We start from the raw sequence: 21,673 nt of genomic DNA on the forward strand, positions 1-21,673 counted from the left end.
GTGGATGTACTGCCTCTTCTTCTGTTGTGAATGATGTATCCTACAGTGCCTGGCACATGAGAGGTGTTTTGTGAATTCTGAGTGAATAAAGCTGTGTTGTTTTGATGGGTGTGTAATCTGTGTTTGATGGACCATGAGGTGACAAGACTAGATTGATCACCTTGGACACATATCCTAGAGCCTTATTTCTCTGCCTTCATTCTATCTCCGATGGCGATAACCCCAGTCTCCACCCGAAGCTCACAGTACCAGCAACCTCACCGTTTCTGGGAGCCTCTGGGGGAACATCTGGCCTATCCTCACAAGCCTAGTTTGCTTGGCCATCCTGTGAAGCCAGCCTTTTTCTTTCTGCTCTGCACTGCCCGCTATGGGTGAGGGGGCGAGGACACCATTAGCGCCAAGGGTGATGAGATGGCATTGGAACCACAGTGCCACTCACTCCAAAAGTCCCTGTCGAAACAAATACTGCTAAGCCCACCAGTGACCATAGGTGTACTCAGTGTCCCCAGAAATTTCACTGAAACAACGCTTTTGGTTTTGACCTCCTCTTTTACTGTAGCCTGTGCTTTTTAGCATTCAGGCAAGAGTCCCTTGGGTTCAAGACGGACTGGTCTTAATTGCAAGACCTGTGCTGGGTTCTATCTTGTCCTTCCTTCCAGTTCTGGGACTAAGGTCTTGGTAATTAACAGTCAAGGCTTTGGGGGTGTGTGTGCATGTGTGTCATACAACAGGGGTTTAAATATTGGCTCCACCATATACTAGTTCTGTGACCCTGACTAAGTCATATAATCTTTTTAAGTCTGAGTTTTATTATCTGCAAAGTGGGAGGAATAATTATACTTCTTCACAAGGAAAATTAAGGATTAAATGAAATAATGATTGCACAGCCTGGTATACACCAAGGACTAAATAAATGCCATCATATTCATTTCCTTAGGTGAATTATTTGCCTAGTGGCTCTACTCTTTCATATGCAAATAATGCCTTTTGGTTGATCTGCCACATCTACCAAATATTTGGAGATGAAGGGAAAGTGAAGTGGTGGCAGAGAAGATGGGGAAAGAGACTTTCTAACATCTCAGAGGAATAAAACAGTAACTGTCAGAAACATGAAAACACTATAAAAATCAGCTAGAGGACCAGCTCTGTGGATTATGAAATGTAGAGCATGGGACAAATGCAGTGTAATTGCTAAAAGCCTGGACTCTGGAACTCAACAAGTGAGTTTTAACTCCAGTTTTGTCATTTATTAACAGATGTTCTTGGGCAAGTTTCTTCACCTTGTGTGCTTCAGTTTTCCCATCTTAAATGGGGATGATAGCACCTATATCATAGGATTGCTATGGGAATTAAATAAGTTAATTCATGTCAAGCCCTCAAAGAAGTATCTGACACATAATAATTAACCGATAAATATTAACTATTAGTATTAAATCTACAACTGATTAATTAAGAAAAGAAAATTTTAAAAAAGAAATCCGTAAGTGCTACTCTGTGGATAGATCTGTTCGTACAATGTCCAAATGATCTACGCTCCTTCAAATATTTCAGTCACCTAGATGCCCAGATATGCAGAAATTCTAGGATAAACCACCTAAAACTATTGTTCTTTGTATAAACTCATGTACAAAGACCTTACATGCTGAGCTGGATTTTTTTGTTGTTGTTCTTGGAACGCACATGTATTTGTTGCAGAGAATTTTGTACTTTAAAAGGCTTATGAAATATACTCACAGACATAGAAAACCAGTTTATGGCTACCAAAGGGGAAAGGGGGTGGAGGGATAAATTAGGAGTTTGGATTAAAATATACACAGTACTATATATAAAATAGATAACCAACAAGGACTTACTGTATAGTACAGGGAAATATACTCAATATCTTGTAATAACCTATAAGGGAAAAGAGTCTTAAAAAGAATAGATATAGGGACTTCCCTGGTGGCACAGTGGTTAAGAATCTGCCTGCCAATGCAGGGGACAAGGGTTCAATCCCTGGTCCAAGAAGATCCCACATGCCGCAGAGCAACTAAGCCCAGGCGCCACAGCTACTGAGCCTGTGCTCTAGAACCTGCGAGCCACAACTACTGAGCCTGTGCGCCACAACTACTGAAGCCCATGCGTCCTAGAGCCTGTACGCCACAACTGCCGAAGCCTGTGTGCTCTAGGGCCCGCGTGCCGCAACTAGTGAGCTCGCATGCTGCAACTACTGAAGCCCATGCGCCTAGAGCCCGTGCTCTGCAACAACAGAAGCCACAGCAATGAGAAGGCTGTGCACCGCAACGCAGAGTAGCTCCTGCTCATCACAACTAGAGAAAGCCCGTGTGCAGCAACGAAGATCCAATACAGCCAAAAATAATCAATCAATCAATCAATCCATTTATATTAAAAAAATCTCCATTACGTCGTGATCCAGTCCAGAAACAAACTGTTCACGAAAAAATGCTAATGACGCGTCTTGGTATTTTCTGCTGTCTTCTAGTCCAGCCTAGTTTATTCCATTAAAAAAAAAAAATCCTGGTCATGACCCACTAAATTGATTTCTCAGTTCCTCACTGTGTGAAAAACTGGGTCTGGTCCAAACATCTCCTCTGAAGGGCAGGCAGAGGAGGCAGGAGAGGAAAGGGACTCCCACGACGTCACACCCAGCTCAGGGCTCACCTAAACCTCACTGCTGAGGGGCTGTGGACGGACAGACAGACAGACAGACAGACAGCCCGGGGCCCACCCACAGGCTGCTTACCTGAGGTAGCACTGCCGCTCCTTGCCCGGCCAACCTCTGCAAGGAGCTCACCTGAGGACCTGTGACAGGCACTGCAGTGATGGTTCCCAAAGCCTGGAAGACAAGAGGGGGGCGGCACTGAGACAGGACACGGCAACGGGACTCACGCGACCCCACCCGCCTCATAAAGGCCCCCGATCAAGCCAAAAGGAAACCCCTGGAATTAGGCAGTGAGGACAACATCCCCAGCTAGGCTGTCTTGATTGTTTTACTTGCACTCCTGCCCAGGCTTGCTAGCTCCCATGAGGTTATCCACCTTCTGGACACACAGCCAGAAGAGTTGTCATTGATGACAGAAGAGGGAAAGAAGAACAAAGGACGTTTGTGTGCCATCTTAAGGAGACAGAGACACTCGTTGTTCTCAGCAATAGAATTGTTCCCAATGTCTCTAGAGAGACCCAGAGCTCACAGTTGTGATGCTACAAGGAGAGGTCCCATGGGCAAGGAGTCAGGTCCCCTGACCAGAGCCATTCCCTGTTTATCTGTTTTACAGGTTGGTGTTCAGGGTCAGTTCTTATTTGGGGGAAAAGAGAACTCTTCTGTTAATGAGTAAAAACATACAAGTTAGGTGGATGCTTATTGCTATGTACAAGAATTAGATGCTATGTGTACAAAAGCACTTTGGCTGTCTGTATGTGAGAAGTTAGCTATAGAAAGGCAGATCTAATTATACTGGATGCCAGCTTAAAGCTGGGAAGTAACATTAGGAGAAATCTCCACTTGAGAATCTTGCTTGTACATGCGAGTGTTTGGGTTTAACAAGAGTGTGAATGTGCTTGCCTAGTCATTCATTCCTCTCATAAATACTCCCTGGGGCCCTCTATGTGCTCAGCACTCTGCTAGGCTCTGGGGGGAATACAGAATAATAAGATTGAATCATTTCATAACAATGGCTAAATCTTAGTGGGGGAGAGAAAACATTCGAACTATTAGTGACAATATGATTTCTGCATTCAACTAATGTTACTGAGCACCACCTACATACCAGGACTTATCCTAGGTTCTGGGGACCCAGCAGCAAACAAAACATAAAAACTCCTCTTCTGGTGGAACTTATGTTCTAGTTGGGGGGAAGGCACCATAAAAGATAAGCAAATAAATGTGCAATTTATACTGGTTAGTATTTAATGCTTTTACTAATAAAGCAGAGTAAAGAGATGGAGAGTGATGGGAAGGGGCTACTATTTCACACTGGGTGGTCAGGAAAGGTTTTTCAAAAGAGATGACATTTGGGCCAAGAGCTGAAGCTGAATCAAGTGAGGTGGTGAATCATGTCAGTTTCAAGGGACGTGAACTTCAGGCAGGAGGGAATGGATGAGCAAAAGCCCTGAGGAGGATGGTACCTGGCGTGTTCAAGAAGCAGTGGAGAGGTCATTGTGGCGGGAACCAAGGGAGCAGTGGGGAGAGTGGCAGGGCCAGATCATGCAGTGTGACCTGTAACTGCACAGCCTTCAAAAGGAAGCAAATATCAACAGCAAAAGAAAAGTTAACTCTGAAAAACAGAAGCGAAAACAAAACCCAGCTGCTACAGTAATGAAATTGGGCAAGCAAATTCTACAGTATTTTATGACCATGGCTTATTATACCTGAAGCACAGTTCACTCAGTAAGATGGTTCCGGGGCTGATGATAGCTGGAGATGCTGGGGACTCCCTGTCATTTCAACTGAATGGGAGGAGTTAGGGAACAGGATGGGGTTCTGCCCAGCAAGCCACCCTTAGAGGACACCCCTTCCTCTTTTTGACTGCCCAGCACCTTGCTATGTTTGGGGAATTTCCCTGCTATAAGTTCCCACCTTTTACAACAGAAGCCAGATGCCCCCTTTCCCAGCCTCCCTTGCGGCTAGAGTGAAAGCACGGTTTCCACCAATCGGATTGCTTGTTCCAGACTTTGCCTTGGAATCTGGTACCACCCATAATGGCAGCAGCTTTCACCCAGCTTCCAGGGGCATCAGTGGTCGATGGTGTAGTAAAACGTCCAGGGGGCTGACGTTGCAAGGTCCTTAGGGCCCACTGTGGGGGCAGTGATGCCGCTGCTGCACCAGTTCTGCAGTGTGAGTTTAGGGATTGTTCTTGGTGGAGCCTCAAAGCCTGGTTCTTTCCACCGGTATTAGTTTCCTATTGCTGTTGTAACCAATGACCACAATCTTGGTGGGTTAAAACAACAGAAATTTACTCTCTCACGGTTCTGGAGGCCAGAAGTTCAAAATCAAGGTGCTGGCAGGGCCAAGCTCCCTCTGTAGGCTCTAGGGGAGAATTGGGTCTTTGCTTCTTCCAGCTTCTGGTGGCTGTTGGCAATCCTTGACTTATGGCCCCATCACTCCAATCTGCCTCTTTGGTCATGTGGTCTTCACTTTTCTCTGTGTCTTCACTTCCAGTTGTGTCAAATCTCTGCTTTGTTCTTGTAAGAACACTTGTCATTGGATTTAGGGCCCACCTGGATAATCCAGAATGATCTTATCTCAAGATCCTTAACTTAATTACATCTGCAAAGATTTTTCCCAAATCAAGTCACATTCACGGATTTCAGGGAGTAGAACGTGGATGTGTCTTTTTGTAGGTCACCATTCAATCCACTCTACCACCTCCTGGAGATCCTGTGAGCTCACAAATAACCTTTTATATATTTTTTTTTCATTTTTTTAACATCTTTATTGGAGTATAATTGCTTTACAATATTGTGTTAGTTTCTGTTGTATAACAAAGTGAATCAACTATACATATACATATATCCTCATATCCTCTCCCTCTTGTGTCTCCCTCCCACCCTCCCTATCCCACCCCTCTAGGTGGTCACAAAGCACCGAGCTGATCTCCCTGTGCTATGAGGCTGCTTCCCACTAGCTATCTATTTTACATTTGGTAGTGTATATATGTCAGTGCCACTCTTTCACTTCATCCCAGCTTACCCTTCCCCCTCCCTGTGTCCTCAAGTCCATTCTCTACGTCTGCGTCTTTATTCCTGTCCTGCCCCTAGGTTCCTCAGAACCTTTTTTTTTTTTTTTTTAGATTCCATCTCTATGTGTTAGCATACAGTGTTTGTTTTTCTCTTTCTGACTTACTTCACTCTGTATGACAGACTCTAGGTCCATCCAGCTCACCACAAATAACTCAATTTCATTTCTTCTTATGGCTGAGTAATATTCTTTTCAACTCACACCAGCCTGAATTGGTTTCTGTTGCTTGAAAACCAGAAACTGGGCTCTGACATCGCCCTACCGGAATTTCCATTCTGTGTCCCCAGCTGGGAAGAGGTGTCTGGCATGCACCCCTGCTTGGGGTCCCAAGCCTGAGACTCTGGTCTCTGTAGGCATGGATGATGCCTGGCCTTCCTGTCTGCTCACTTTGAATCCTGCCTCCCCATAGAGGAATGAAATGCTTGTGTCAGCAGCTCTGTGACTGAGACTTTTCCTTCTAGGCTAAAACATATCTCCTGGCTGTATGAGGTTGGGATGCAGACCCCACTACAGAAAGGAGGGCTAGGTGGTTAGCCTCACCACATCAACTATTTATGGCCTTTGTTAAAAAATAAAAACCAGATCAAACTCACCCACAAAAACTTACGGAACAAGCACAAACCCTTAGAATGCTTCTGAGGAGACAGCAGTGTCTCCTCGCCTCTCTGTGTTCTACCGCCCTGACTGCTCAGCAAGCATCAGCCTTTGTCAGCTGGTGGGGTGAGAATGGAGTCTCTCCAAGGGGAACTTTCCATGAATATCTGGAGCCCATTTTAAGGAAGAAAATAATCTGACAAACATGAGAAGCAATATAGCCTGATGTTTACACGCTTGGGCTCAGGAGCCAGAGGGATGTTGAAACCGGAAACCTGGTACCACCTCTTACTGGCTATGTGGCCCTGATAACATTATTCACCTCTCTGAGCATCGGTTTTCTCATCCCTGGAGAATATTAATGTCTACCTGGTTTTTTGTTGTCGTTGTTTTTTTTGTTTTTGCTTTTGTGAGGATTAAATAGATTCAATAAAGTTCCTAGTTTAGCATTGACACATGTGAAAACATCTTCAATCGTTTTGCCTCTATTGTCACCCCTCTCATCTGATAACCTCACCTTGATTTGGTTACCTGTGGATGTACTGCCTCTTCTTCTGTTGTGAATGATGTATCCTACAGTGCCTGGCACATGAGAGGTGTTTTGTGAATTCTGAGTGAATAAAGCTGTGTTGTTTTGATGGGTGTGTAATCTGTGTTTGATGGACCATGAGGTGACAAGACTAGATTGATCACCTTGGACACATATCCTAGAGCCTTATTTCTCTGCCTTCATTCTATCTCCGATGGCGATAACCCCAGTCTCCACCCGAAGCTCACAGTACCAGCAACCTCACCGTTTCTGGGAGCCTCTGGGGGAACATCTGGCCTATCCTCACAAGCCTAGTTTGCTTGGCCATCCTGTGAAGCCAGCCTTTTTCTTTCTGCTCTGCACTGCCCGCTATGGGTGAGGGGGCGAGGACACCATTAGCGCCAAGGGTGATGAGATGGCATTGGAACCACAGTGCCACTCACTCCAAAAGTCCCTGTCGAAACAAATACTGCTAAGCCCACCAGTGACCATAGGTGTACTCAGTGTCCCCAGAAATTTCACTGAAACAACGCTTTTGGTTTTGACCTCCTCTTTTACTGTAGCCTGTGCTTTTTAGCATTCAGGCAAGAGTCCCTTGGGTTCAAGACGGACTGGTCTTAATTGCAAGACCTGTGCTGGGTTCTATCTTGTCCTTCCTTCCAGTTCTGGGACTAAGGTCTTGGTAATTAACAGTCAAGGCTTTGGGGGTGTGTGTGCATGTGTGTCATACAACAGGGGTTTAAATATTGGCTCCACCATATACTAGTTCTGTGACCCTGACTAAGTCATATAATCTTTTTAAGTCTGAGTTTTATTATCTGCAAAGTGGGAGGAATAATTATACTTCTTCACAAGGAAAATTAAGGATTAAATGAAATAATGATTGCACAGCCTGGTATACACCAAGGACTAAATAAATGCCATCATATTCATTTCCTTAGGTGAATTATTTGCCTAGTGGCTCTACTCTTTCATATGCAAATAATGCCTTTTGGTTGATCTGCCACATCTACCAAATATTTGGAGATGAAGGGAAAGTGAAGTGGTGGCAGAGAAGATGGGGAAAGAGACTTTCTAACATCTCAGAGGAATAAAACAGTAACTGTCAGAAACATGAAAACACTATAAAAATCAGCTAGAGGACCAGCTCTGTGGATTATGAAATGTAGAGCATGGGACAAATGCAGTGTAATTGCTAAAAGCCTGGACTCTGGAACTCAACAAGTGAGTTTTAACTCCAGTTTTGTCATTTATTAACAGATGTTCTTGGGCAAGTTTCTTCACCTTGTGTGCTTCAGTTTTCCCATCTTAAATGGGGATGATAGCACCTATATCATAGGATTGCTATGGGAATTAAATAAGTTAATTCATGTCAAGCCCTCAAAGAAGTATCTGACACATAATAATTAACCGATAAATATTAACTATTAGTATTAAATCTACAACTGATTAATTAAGAAAAGAAAATTTTAAAAAAGAAATCCGTAAGTGCTACTCTGTGGATAGATCTGTTCGTACAATGTCCAAATGATCTACGCTCCTTCAAATATTTCAGTCACCTAGATGCCCAGATATGCAGAAATTCTAGGATAAACCACCTAAAACTATTGTTCTTTGTATAAACTCATGTACAAAGACCTTACATGCTGAGCTGGATTTTTTTGTTGTTGTTCTTGGAACGCACATGTATTTGTTGCAGAGAATTTTGTACTTTAAAAGGCTTATGAAATATACTCACAGACATAGAAAACCAGTTTATGGCTACCAAAGGGGAAAGGGGGTGGAGGGATAAATTAGGAGTTTGGATTAAAATATACACAGTACTATATATAAAATAGATAACCAACAAGGACTTACTGTATAGTACAGGGAAATATACTCAATATCTTGTAATAACCTATAAGGGAAAAGAGTCTTAAAAAGAATAGATATAGGGACTTCCCTGGTGGCACAGTGGTTAAGAATCTGCCTGCCAATGCAGGGGACAAGGGTTCAATCCCTGGTCCAAGAAGATCCCACATGCCGCAGAGCAACTAAGCCCAGGCGCCACAGCTACTGAGCCTGTGCTCTAGAACCTGCGAGCCACAACTACTGAGCCTGTGCGCCACAACTACTGAAGCCCATGCGTCCTAGAGCCTGTACGCCACAACTGCCGAAGCCTGTGTGCTCTAGGGCCCGCGTGCCGCAACTAGTGAGCTCGCATGCTGCAACTACTGAAGCCCATGCGCCTAGAGCCCGTGCTCTGCAACAACAGAAGCCACAGCAATGAGAAGGCTGTGCACCGCAACGCAGAGTAGCTCCTGCTCGCCGCAAATAGATATATATTTATATGTATAACCGAATCACTTTGCTGTACACTTGAAACAAACACAACATTGTAAATCAACTATATTTAAATAAAAATTAAAAAAAAGAAATCTTGGGTTAAAACAAGAATGCAAAAATATAATCAAATAAAATGCTCACAGAAGTGGAAGATTTGGTAGACTGTCCATGAAACCTTATTGTGCCCACTCCTGAGACCTGGAAGTCTAACTGGCAACAGTGTAATTGGCATTTCATGGAATGGACAAGGAGGTGAAGGAGGTTCTCAGGGGGTGCTGGGTTGCGAGCCAAAGAAACTGACTCAAATCAGTCTAAGCTTGTTCAAAAGTATTCAAGCGTACCTCCTACAACACATCTGGGCTCAAGGGTCTAGAGCCAGGAATTGGACATATCAGGGTCTAAGGCTGCTCTGTTCTCTCTCCTCATTCTGGAGCTGCTGCATTCTCCCTCCTCTCTGCTGCTCTCAACTAATCTGTTTTTTTTTCTTTTCCCTTGCTGTGCAGAGCAGCCTTCTACGCCTCTCCTGCCCACAACCCAAATGTGGCCAACCCACTTTTTCTTCATTTTCTCTCAGTTCTAGTCTCCATAAATGACCAGCAAAGACAACAAAGTACAACTCCAAATTCCCAGGGGAGAATCTGATTGGCCCATTTTGTGTCCTCTCGTCCAATCATCTATGCTTGGGGTCAAAGTCCCATATCACAAACATGGCTGCAGGAGCTGACCCCTGAGGGGTGGGGTAGATATCAGGTCACAGGGGTGTGAGCTGGACATGGGCCCTAAAAGGCATCTTCAATACACAAAGCAGGAAAAGAGGACAAACGCCTGCAGTGATTGACAATGACTTGGGCTTTGGAAGGACCACTTGACAAGGATCCATGTCAGAATCTTCTGGGGCAATAAGCTTGCCAGTGGCTAGTTCAGTCAGTACCCCCGTCGCCTACCTCCTGGTGTCTAAGACTCAGGAAAGGACCAGGTGGATTTGCAGGTGCACTGTGCCCTGCCCAACCCTCTCTGCACTCCCCAAAGAGCCAGCCTCTTGCCCTGCACCACACCCTCCCCCTTGCCTCCAACACTCTGTCCTGCGGCCCCTCCCCCTACACATCCGCAAAGCTGGCTCCTCCTCATCCTTCAGGGCTCACCTTAAGTCACCCTCCACACCCTTTTTGATCTTCTCCACCTTTATACATACCCTGTAAACTCCCTTCATAGAATAATCATAATCTGAATTAAATGCTTATGATAACAGTAGCAAACACTCAGACGATGTTTCCTATGAGTTGGATATTTCCGTAAGAGCTTTGTCCATGTGAATTCAATCCGTCAACACATCTAAATCTGCGAAGTAGGAAGTCCTATTATCCCTCCTTTCACAAGTGAGGAAACTGAGGCACAGAGTTGTTAGGTAACTTGCCCAATATCCTCCGGCAAGCAACTAGCTCCAAAGTCTGAAACCTTAACCCCTGCTTCCTCTTGACTACAGTGTTCCACTGTTTATAGGCTGGATTACTTATTCATTATCTGTCTACTCAGTTATATACTCTGCACAGTCAAGGGCTGTATTGATTGTGCCCACTCTATCTTTATCACTTATCAGAATGCCGCACACTAAAAATTTATTTGCAAAACGAATAAATAAAGGGACATGGGAAAGCAAGAATGCGTTAATTCCTTTTAAAAAGAAAGACCCAAGATGCGTGTCTGCATGATAACAGGGAATCAGGTAAGATCACTCTTCCGAGACTTTAAGGGGGTGTATATAGGATTAAACAGGGGGGCCCTTCTAGAACTAGCACCAGGGGAGGACTGAGAGATGAGATTCCTCTCGTATAAAGGCTGTCTTTCTTTCTACTGCTATCATCTTTATCCTGTGCTCCTATCTCACCCAGCCTCAGATTGCCAATGTGAGCTTAATGGAACTGCTTCCATGCTGTCAGAGGTGGGAGCAGCCGGCGTTAATAAGCGGACAGCTCTCCAGCAAAGCAGGGAACAGAGATCTGCGTGATGTCCCAAGCTTAGAGCTCGGGCATGGGACGCTGATGGTGACCTCCCTTCTCCCCGATTGTTCACGGCAGGAATAATACAGAGGTTGGGGGTGGAGGAAATGGACAGGGGTCTGGGGAGGGGGCTCTAACCTCAAAATATATTCAGAATCCTATTCCTTTCCATCACCCTCATCACTACCAGCTGGGCCACAACCACCAGCGCCCGCCACCTGGATTCCTGCTCTGGCTTCCTAATGGTCTCCCTGCTTCCAATCACCCCCCACCCAATATCTTCTCAACCAGAGGTTGGAGCCACCCTGTTAGAACCTACCTCTGATCATGTCCCTCCTCTGCTCAGAACCCTCCCGTGGTACCCTCAGCACTCAGAGCAAAAGCCAAGGTTTCTACAGTGGCCTACGACGCCCTACATGATCGTGATCTGGCTCCTATCACCACTGCTCCTCTCTGGTGTCCTTGATGTCCACGGAATACATCAGTCACGCCTCCGCCTCCAGGCCTTTGCTCCAGCTCTTCCCTCTGCCTGCAATGCTTTTCCCCCAGAGATCTGCTTCCCTAAACCGCTCACCTGAGTCTTTGTTCTCACTGAAGCCTACTCACCCATGCGATAGGAGTTAACATCACAGCCTGACACCCCTTTGCCCATGCCTGAACCCCCTTCCCTATCTGCTACCCATAGCACTTATCCCTTTCTAACATGCCTCACCATTTACTGATTTATTTAGCATATTTATTTATTTTGTTTTCTGGCTCTCATACTCAAATCAAACTTCACGAGAGCATCTTTGTATGCCGTGTGCACTGATGATTCCCAAGCATCCAGGACAATGCCTAGCACATAAAGGCCCCGTATAAATCACTGGGCACTGATGGCATGAAGAACTGCTGACATCCATTCATTTGTTGAAGGCTTACTACGCACCTGGCACAGCGCTCAGCACATCCCAGGGATTATCTCATTTTACCCTCAAGGCTGAATGGAACTGAAACCCCTTTCCGCGGCCCATGGGGTCCTTCGCGATCTGGCCCTGCCTCCCTCTCCTGCCATTCTCCTCCTTGCTCACCAGCTTCAGCCGTTCCATGCTGGCCTCCTCTGCTCCCCACACGCATGGGACACAGGCTGGCCTCAGGGGCTTTGTGTCTGCTATTTCCTCCACTAGAAACATTCCTTTTTAGAACTTCACATGACCTGCTTGTCCCTCACTTTATTTGGGTCTCGGCTCAAGTATCACCGCATCAGTAAGGTCCTTGCTGACCACTTTATTTAAAATAGCACCCCTATCACCCAGTCTCCTTTCTCTGCCTTTTTACTTTTTATAGCACTTATTATATCAACATTAAGTTATATGTTGTTTAATTTCTTTCTTCCCTCACTAGACTTTCAGCCCCCAATAAGGGTGGAGGGAGATCCACTCATTGCTGAGGCCCTGATATCTAGAACTGTGTCTGGCACAGAGGAGGCGCTCAGTAGATCCTGTTGAATGAAGGGCAGGCTCCACAATCATCTTCAGTCCTGGATGAGAATCTGGAGGCCGAGAGAGGTTGAGTAACTCCCTAGGTCATATAGCTAATAGAGAGATAGGAAGAACTAATGTCCTGATGATATTTTTCTTCTAAAGTATCCTAAGAACCCTGCTCAGTTCTTCTATATGGTGGGTGATTGATACACTAATAAATAAATTCTTGAAAAGCATAAAGTGTGTATCAGCTTTCATATTCAAAGTCTGGGACACTTGCAGACTCCTGGAGGGCATGGATTGTGTGCATCTGGGCAAGTGACTTGACTTTTCTCGGTCCCAGGTTGCTCATGTCCAGTAATAGCTAACTTAAGGATTAAATGAATTAATGCATGCAGCATGTTTAGCATAGTATCTGGTGTCATAAGGCATAAAAATCTCTAGTTTTTAATCATTATGAATTGTCTTCATACCCCTCCATGTGGTACAGTACTTAGCACATAGCAGGCACCCCAGGAATATTTGCTGTGGTTCAAGTCTTTGAAAACCATGCACGAGGGGCCGTATTAGTGTTGAAAGGTATCTGCTGCCTCTTCCCCATCATACCTCCCCTGCCCCAGGAGGATCACACTTCTCTGACACTTTGGTCTTGGTCTTGGCCATGTGACTTGTTTGAGTCAGCAAAATATGAGCAGAAGTGACACAGGCCTCTTTCCTTCCAAGGAAGAACTTTTAAGAGCCATTGTGTGGTTCACGCTGATCTCATGTTGCCTTTGACAGGAGACCAGCAACATCCCAGAGGCTGCTCCAGAGACTAAACTTTGACCCTGGAATTGAAGACAACTTGATGCAGAGTCCGATCTGACCTGTGATGAGAGCTGACATGAAACATGAGCAAGAAATAAACCTCTGCTATTCTGAGGCACTGAAATTTAGGGCTCATTTGTTACTGCAGCATACCCATGCCTGTCCTGATGGATGCACTGTGGCAACTGTGGTTATAGTACCATCTCTGGATTCTACATGTTTCTGAACAAAATGCATTTACATGAGCACAACCCTGTAGATAGAACAGAATGGCGGAGCGTGATGGGATGGAGAGTATTCCAGCCTGGGCAAGAGAATCACAGTGGCCAGGGCAGCCAGAGGCAGCATATCAGTAGTTCTGGTGGTGGAAGGTGGGAGGCAGGGGATATTAATGAGCCTGGAGGTAAGTAAGCTGAGTAACTTTTTTTGTTTCCCCAAATCACTAACTTTCATTGTTATTTCTCACATGGTAAGTACAATGTTATTTCTCACATGGTAGGAATACGTATAATATATGTGTATATATTTAGTTTTGTATAAATAAATATAAATATTTATATATAAATAATAAATATAAATATTTAGTTTTATATAAACTATATATATATATATATATATATATATATATATATATAGTTTTTCATTGAAAAAGAGCCTAACAGTAGAAAATGTTTAAAGAATATAAATGGATAAAGAAATTATGGAAATCTCAATCTTACTATGCTCAATTCCCCCCAGGAGATAATCACTGGTATTGCTTGGTACAAATCCTTTATCTGTGCATTTACATACACAGCTATTTTTTTTTTCTAGCATAAATGAATGGAATAATACTATATGTATTGTTCTGCAATTTGCTTTTTTATTTTAACTTCGTATTTCTTGGAGACCTTTTTGCGGCACTCAGTAGAGGCCTAGCTCATTCTTAGAATGGCCTCATATTATTCCATGCTATGGATGAAGTGTAATTTATTTAACTTTTCCACTATTAATGGACATTTATATCCATTTGAAGTTTTACCTCCTTCTGTGATTCATGGACTAATAGCTCCACTAATGGCAAGCTTTACCACATGGCAGTATAAATGACCACGTTTTTCTCTCCCTGAATTTGTAAGCGTCTCGTCAACAACAGTACAGGGGTGAATGTGTGTGCATTGGCTGCAGATGCCTCGTGCCTGGGCCATGGCAATTCCTCCTGGAGGCGAAGGCTGTTTGCCTGCACTGCCTTGGGAAAGAGGAAGATGGTCCCAGAAGACCTGCCTTTCTCGTCTCTGACCGGCCTCTTGCTCTCCCCTTCCAGGCATAGGAACAGTCCACCGTTCCTGAGAAGATTCCAGATCAAAGTGCTTCCTGTCCTTTGGCCCAAGAACCATACCCACTTACAAATGAATCATGATTAACTTTACACTTGTGCTTGGGGCACTTCCCTAAACTGTCCTGTAGGCCCACTCTTGATGTGCTTAGCTTTTATTTCTTGCTCTCTCCATTTATCTGTCTCTGTCCACCCTGTTTCTGTCAGTCTCCTTTTTTTCTCCTCCACCAAGACACAGAATTTTATCTCCAGTAGATAATGAATGTAGCCTTATCAGTTGTCATAAGCAACCTTGCTGGGGGTGAGGAAGCAGAACGTGGCAACTCTGGGAAAATGAAATGAGAATTTATTACTTAGGGTTTTCTCAGTGCCTCACCCCAAACCTCATGCTTTCTAAGAGCACTAGATACCATCTCGTTGATTTTAAGATGCTGTCCTTACCATGCTGACATTTCTAAAGCCAGCATGTGTTCTATGATAAAAGTCTACTTTTAATACAATATTTAAAAAATAACCAATGGCATTTTATAATTGAAGTAAATTCCTGTAAGAAGGAATGATTCAGTCGCCCCTGCTATTAGGAACCGTGTCAAGGATGAGGACACCCAGAAGCCAGCCCTGGTTCTCTTTCCTCTAGCCCCCTCCCCACATGCTCATCATGCCTGAAATATCCACTATTTGAATTCTTTCTCAGGACCCTTAAGGGATCCTGGGCTCCATGGGTGGTCCCCTGGCTTGGCAAACTAAAGCGTTAGCACATCCTGGCTAGAGTGATTGGTTCAGGGGCAGGCACATCATCCAAGCTGGGCCACTGAGACTTAGGTCCTCTTGGCTGATAATAAGCCAATGGGATGTTGAGGTCCAGAGCTGCAGGGGGCCATCAAAACCTTTGGAGATGAAGCCAACCCAAGAAGTCAGAGTCCAAAGATGAAGAGAGGGAATTCCCAATGCCATTGTAGAGCACCTGGATACAGCTATTCCTGAAGCTAGACCATTTAGGTTTAAGCCGGTTGGAGTTGAGCTTCTGCCACATGCAACCAACCCTGACCTGATGACTACAGCCGCAAATCTGTGCTGACATGGAACAGGGCTAGAGGATGAAAGAGAAGGAAGGGGAGGGGAAAGCTTGGAGTAGGGGCAAGGGGACAGGGGTGTGGAGAGGCAGGAGAGGGAGAAATCCCAGAGCACTGAAAGGGACAGTGTGGAGATAAGGGAGCCATGAATAAGGATTTCTCAGCATGGCCTCTGAGGCCCTCCCAGTGGGACCTGTCTCTCTCTTTCCTTGCATTGGACAACTCCATCCCCTTTGCTTCCTGTTGTCTCACATCCTAGGTATCCCTCCCTCAGGGCACATGCTTTTTCTTTCTGGACTGTTCATGCCCCATTGTTGGCTAATTTTTTGGTGAGCCTTGAACTCAAAGATCTTCTCCTAGGGGGGCCCACCCATACCCATACCAGGCGTACCTCTTCTATCTAACACCCTCCCCATTTGAAAGCACACATATACATACTTGTGCGTGTGTGTGTGTGTGTGTGTGTGTGTGTGCGTGCATGTGTGTGCGTGTGTGTATGTGTGTGTGTAGTTATCTGGTTAATGTCCTTCTTTCCCACTAGACTAAGCTCCCCAAGGTGAAATCTCTGTCTTTGCAATCCTACACCCAGTGCCTTGCACATGCCTGGCATTTTCCCATTATGCTCGGGAAATATCTGCCGAGTGAAGGAATCAGAGTCTCACTTGGGTTGAAGTCCCCCCAGGGCACACACTGATAAAGGTTCAGGGTCTGGACTCAGACTCTTGGGTGCCAACCTGACTAATTGTGATCTTGGGAAAGTCACTTACATTTGTTAGGCTCAGTTTCCTCATCCGTAAAATGGGGATAATAGTGGCACCCACTTCCCAGGGATGCTGCAAGGATTACATGAGCTATTATCAATAAACCATTGAGAACAAGAGCTGACACAGTCAACACAGAATAAAGGTATGCTAAGCTTATTCTTACAAGGGCCCCTTTAGCTGTCGCTGACAACAGGGAAAGAATAAATCTTGTGTTGCCAAAGGACATATATCTCCAAGCCCAACTGAAATAAGACAAGAGTAACTACAGGAACCCAGGAAGCATGAGGAGTTGGCTTTGGCTAGGTTTGCAGCCCACGGTGGCCCATGGCTCGATGGACCAGCCATGTTTAGAAGATCACCTGGTGTCCAGAGAGTCCTCAAATGCAGTACTGCACGCTTTGATGGACTCAAGAACAACCTGAGGGATCTTTTGAAAATGCAGATTCTGATTTAGGGCAGGGCCCGAGATCGTGCATTTCTAACGTGATCCCAGGCGATGCTGCCGCTGCGGTCGGCAGACCGTGCTTTGAGCAGCCAGGCAGACACACAGTGGGAAGCGACTGCCAGCATTCCGAGGAAAAGGAAGCTGGCTGGCTCTAGCGCCCAGCACTGTTGGAGAGAGTGGGTGATTGAGAAGGAAAGTAGACAACCTGAAATGGAAATAAATGCTGTGCACCACAATCTCATTACTGTCTAAAATTAGATTAACATAATTAAAAATTTAAAAGCTGGATTAAAGCATGTCAGTCTGAAATCTAGTGCTGAATGATGCTGTGGCTCTCTTTGCTTCTTCCTTAAGGGTTTGGGCTAATGGGTATTTCCAAGATTACTGGGTTACATGTTGTTCTTTGTGATTTTAAATTATCACCAAACACCTCCAACCGGCCTTCTTTTCGAGATGACTTTCCCAGGACATGGCTGCCATGACTCTGAAAAATGTTCCGGCATCCTGAGCCCTCAGCCCCTTCCTCCCACTGACTTCTAGCCTCCTTGGGATGAAAAAGGAGGTTTACTCACCCTACAATCTGCAGGTATGCACCTGATACTTGTCACACCCATCACAGTGATTGGCATAAGTAATACTGAGATTCCCGTTTTAAAAGTAAAGAAATAGAGGTTCAGAGAGGTAAAGTGAGCTGCATGGGGTCACACAGCTGATTAGTGGAAAAGACGGGATGCTAACACAATTCTGTTTGTCTGACTTTAAAATATCCATGTTCTTTCCATGGCCTCTCTGAAGAGTAAAGCATCATGGGGCTCCAGTAAAGGTGTGTGTGTCTGGGTGTTTGTGTGCGCATACACTGTATATACACATTGTGTATAGGCAGAGGAGGGAGGTATGCAGAAAGAGAGGCAGAACGAACATCCAATTTTAAAATCTCTGTCTCTTCGTTTTTGCTAAAGTTGCCATACTGAAGCCATTACCAGCTGATATAATTTACTACATATTTTAATAGAACTGGGCTAAGTGATCTATTCCCTCACCACAGTCACAAAGCACTTACTAACTTGGGCTCTAATTCCAGTCCTGGAGTCATTAAGTCTGTTCTCATCCACCCAGAGACTAATATCCCAAGGGTGAGTATTATCTTGGTGACATACTTGATTGCATGGCTTTGAGCCTGGAATTGAGAAGGTTATCTTTTCCCTCTGCCCAGGGTAGGTGGATGGTGATGGCAAATTGGGGTGGGGACCGTGGAGCTAGGCGAGGGTCGCGGTGGCCATTCTTTCATAGGATGCATCCATATTCTTGCCAAGCTTCTCTCCTGAATACTCTGAGACTTGAAGTTTTCCCAAAACATTTTACTATAAACCAGATTTCCTTCAGTAAAGTGAGCTATTTTCAAGAAGTCCTGGGAGAGAACTTTGCCTAAGCTGGATTTAGACTGGAGGGACACTGATGTAGGGAAGGGCTCCTCATTAAAGAGCTGTTGCTTTGAACTGAAGATGACCATTTTCTCCTACCTATACAAGCCAGAAAGTCACTCTACTATTATTATTCATTTTAGAATAAAATGAGGACCTACTATGTGCCAGCCAGTCTTCTAGATGCTGAGACCACCACTGTGAACCAGGCTTGGACTCTAGACAGTGAGACATTAAAAATGTAGGAAAATGGTTCAGCCTCTGTGGACAACAGTTGGGTTCCTTAGCAAGTTGAACGTCGAATTACCATAGGACCCAGCAATTCCACTCCCCAAAGAGGTGAAAACAAACACTCAAACAAATGGTACACAAATGTCCAAAGCAGCACTGTTCACAATAGCCCATGTGGTAGAAAAACTCAAATGTCCATCAGCAGATGAGTGGATGAACCAAATGTGGTCTATCCACACAATGGAATATCATTCAATTATAAAAAGGAATGAAGGGGAACCCTCTTACACTTTTGGTGGGAATGTAAGTTGGTGCAGCCACTAGGGAGAACAGTATGGAGCTTCCTTAAAAAACTAAAAATAGAACTACCATATGATCCAGCAATTTCACTCCCAGGTGTATATCTGGAGAAAACAATAATTCAAAAAGATACATGTACCCCAATGTTCATAGCAGCACTATTTACAATAGCCAGGACATGGAAGCAACCTCAATGTCCGTCGACAGATGAATGGATAAAGAAGATGTGGTACATATATACAATGGACTATTACTCAGCCACGAAAAAGAATGAGATAATGCCATCTGCAGCAACATGGATGGATATAGAGATTGTCACACTGAGTGAAGTAAGTCAGACAGAGAAAGACAAATATCATATGATATCGCTTATATGTGGAATCTAAAAAAAAAGGGTACAAATGAACTTATCTGCAAAACAGAAATAGAGGGCTTCCCTGGTGGCACAGTGGTTGAGAGTCCGCCTGCCGATGCAGGGGACACGGGTTTGTGTCCCGGTCTGGGAAGATCCCACATGCCACGGAGCGGCTGGGCCCATGAGCCATGGCCGCTGAGCCTGCGCGTCCGGAGCCTGTGCTCCGCAATGGGAGAGGCCACAACAGTCAGAGGCCTGCGTACCGCAAAAACAACAACAACAACAAAAAACACAAATAGAGTCACAGATGTAGAAAACAAACTTATGTTTACCGGGGGGAAGGGGGGGAAGGGATAAATTGGGAGATTGGGATTGACATATATTCACTATTATATATAAAATAGATAACTAATAAGGACCTACTGTATAGAACAGGGAACTCTACTCAGTACTCTGAAATGGCCTATATGGGAAAAGAATCTAAAAAAGAGTGGATATAAGTATATGTATAACAGATTCACTTTGCTGTACACCTGAAATAAATACAACATTGTAAATCAACTCTACCCCAATACAAATTTTTTTTAAAAAGGAATGAAATTTTGATACTTGCTACAACATGGATGAACTTTGAAAACTTTATGCTCAGTGAAAGAAGCCAGGCACAAAAGGCCATTTATTGTATGATTCCATTTATATGAAACATCCAGAATAGGTAAATCCATACAGAGGGAGAGCAGATCGTTAGAGGCATGGGCTGGGGTCGGGGGGGATGGGAGTGACTGCTTAATGGGTATGGGGTTTCCTTTTGGGGTGATGAAAATGTTTTGGAACTAGATAGAGGCGGTGGTTGCACAATACTTTGAAAATACCAAATGCCAATGTTGTACACTTAAAATGGTTAATTTTATGTTATGTGGATTCCACCTTAATTTAAAAAATACATGTTAATACAATAATTTCAGATAATGAGAAGAGCTAATAGGAAAATAAAGCAGGATAATGAGGTCAACAGAGATGAAATGCAAGAGGCTGTCCACAAAGGGGCAACATTTAAGGCAATTGCCTGGAGGGGAAAACCTTGCAGATTAGGGAAGAACTTTACAGGCAGGGGAAGAGTAAGAACAAAGGCCCTGGGGCAGGAAAGAGATGGGCCTGATGGGTGCCAGTGTAGCTGGATGTTGTGGGTAAAGAGGGGGAAGGCAAGAGCTGAGAGTGTGAGGTAGGTAGGAGCCAGATCCTGGAAACTCACCTGAAGAGAAGAAACTTACATTTGACTCTAATTCTCAGGGGAAGCCACTGGAGAGTTGTAATCAGGTGACATATGCTGATTTGCATTTTTTGTAAATACAGGTAAAATTTGCCTAACATAAAATTAACTGATTAATTTTAAAGTGCACTATTCAGTGACATTTAGTAAATTCACAATGCTGTGTAACTACCATCTCTAGTTCCAAAACATTTGCATCACCCCAAAGAAAGCTGTAGATATTAAGTAGTCACTCCCACTACCCCCTCCCCGAGCCCTGCTAACCACTGATCTACTTTCTGTCTATACACTTACCTATTCTGGATGTTTCATATAAATGGAATCACACAATATGTGACCTTTTGTGTCTGGCTAATTTCACTCAGCATCATGTTTTCAAGGTTCATTCATGTTGTAGCAAGTATCATGTTGTAGCAAGTTTCAGGGTTGAATGATATTCCATTGTATGGATAGACCACGTTTTGTTGATGCAGTCATTAGTGAAGGGACATTTGGGTTGTTTCCATATTTTGTGAATAGTGCTACTATGAACATTTTGTAAAAGTTTTTGTTTGAACACCTGTTTTCAGTTCTTTGGGATATCTACCTAGGAGTAGAATTGCTGGGTCGTATGGAAATTCTATGTTTAATGTTTTGAAGAACTGCCAAACTATTTTCCACAATGGCAGCTCTATTTTATATTCCCAGGTACTGATTGGCATTTTTCAAAAAGAATTTTTTGGCTGTTGTGTGGCAAAAAGATCGTAGGCAGGAGGTGGAGGAGGCATGGAGACCAGTTCCCTTTGTCCGGGGAGGAGGTGACAGTGGCTGAGACTTTATTAGCAGAAGTAGAGGTGAGGAAAAGTGGACGAATTCTAGCATGTTTTGGAATGTCCTGACTCACAACTGAAAACTTCAGGTGGAATTCTAGCTGTGAGAGAAAAATTGTACAAAGGCAGCTCTGGTCTGATTTTGAAGTGAAATGTAGTGGGGAGATTTGAATCCTGGGAAGAAAAAAGTTCTTCAGCCATTCTCTATTCAGCGATTGGTGAGGATGTTTTGTAGGGA

The sequence above is a fragment of the Lipotes vexillifer genome, unplaced genomic scaffold, assembly GCF_000442215.2.
Source record: "Lipotes vexillifer unplaced genomic scaffold, Lipotes_vexillifer_v1.1 scaffold232, whole genome shotgun sequence".
Lineage (NCBI taxonomy): Eukaryota > Metazoa > Chordata > Mammalia > Artiodactyla > Lipotidae > Lipotes > Lipotes vexillifer.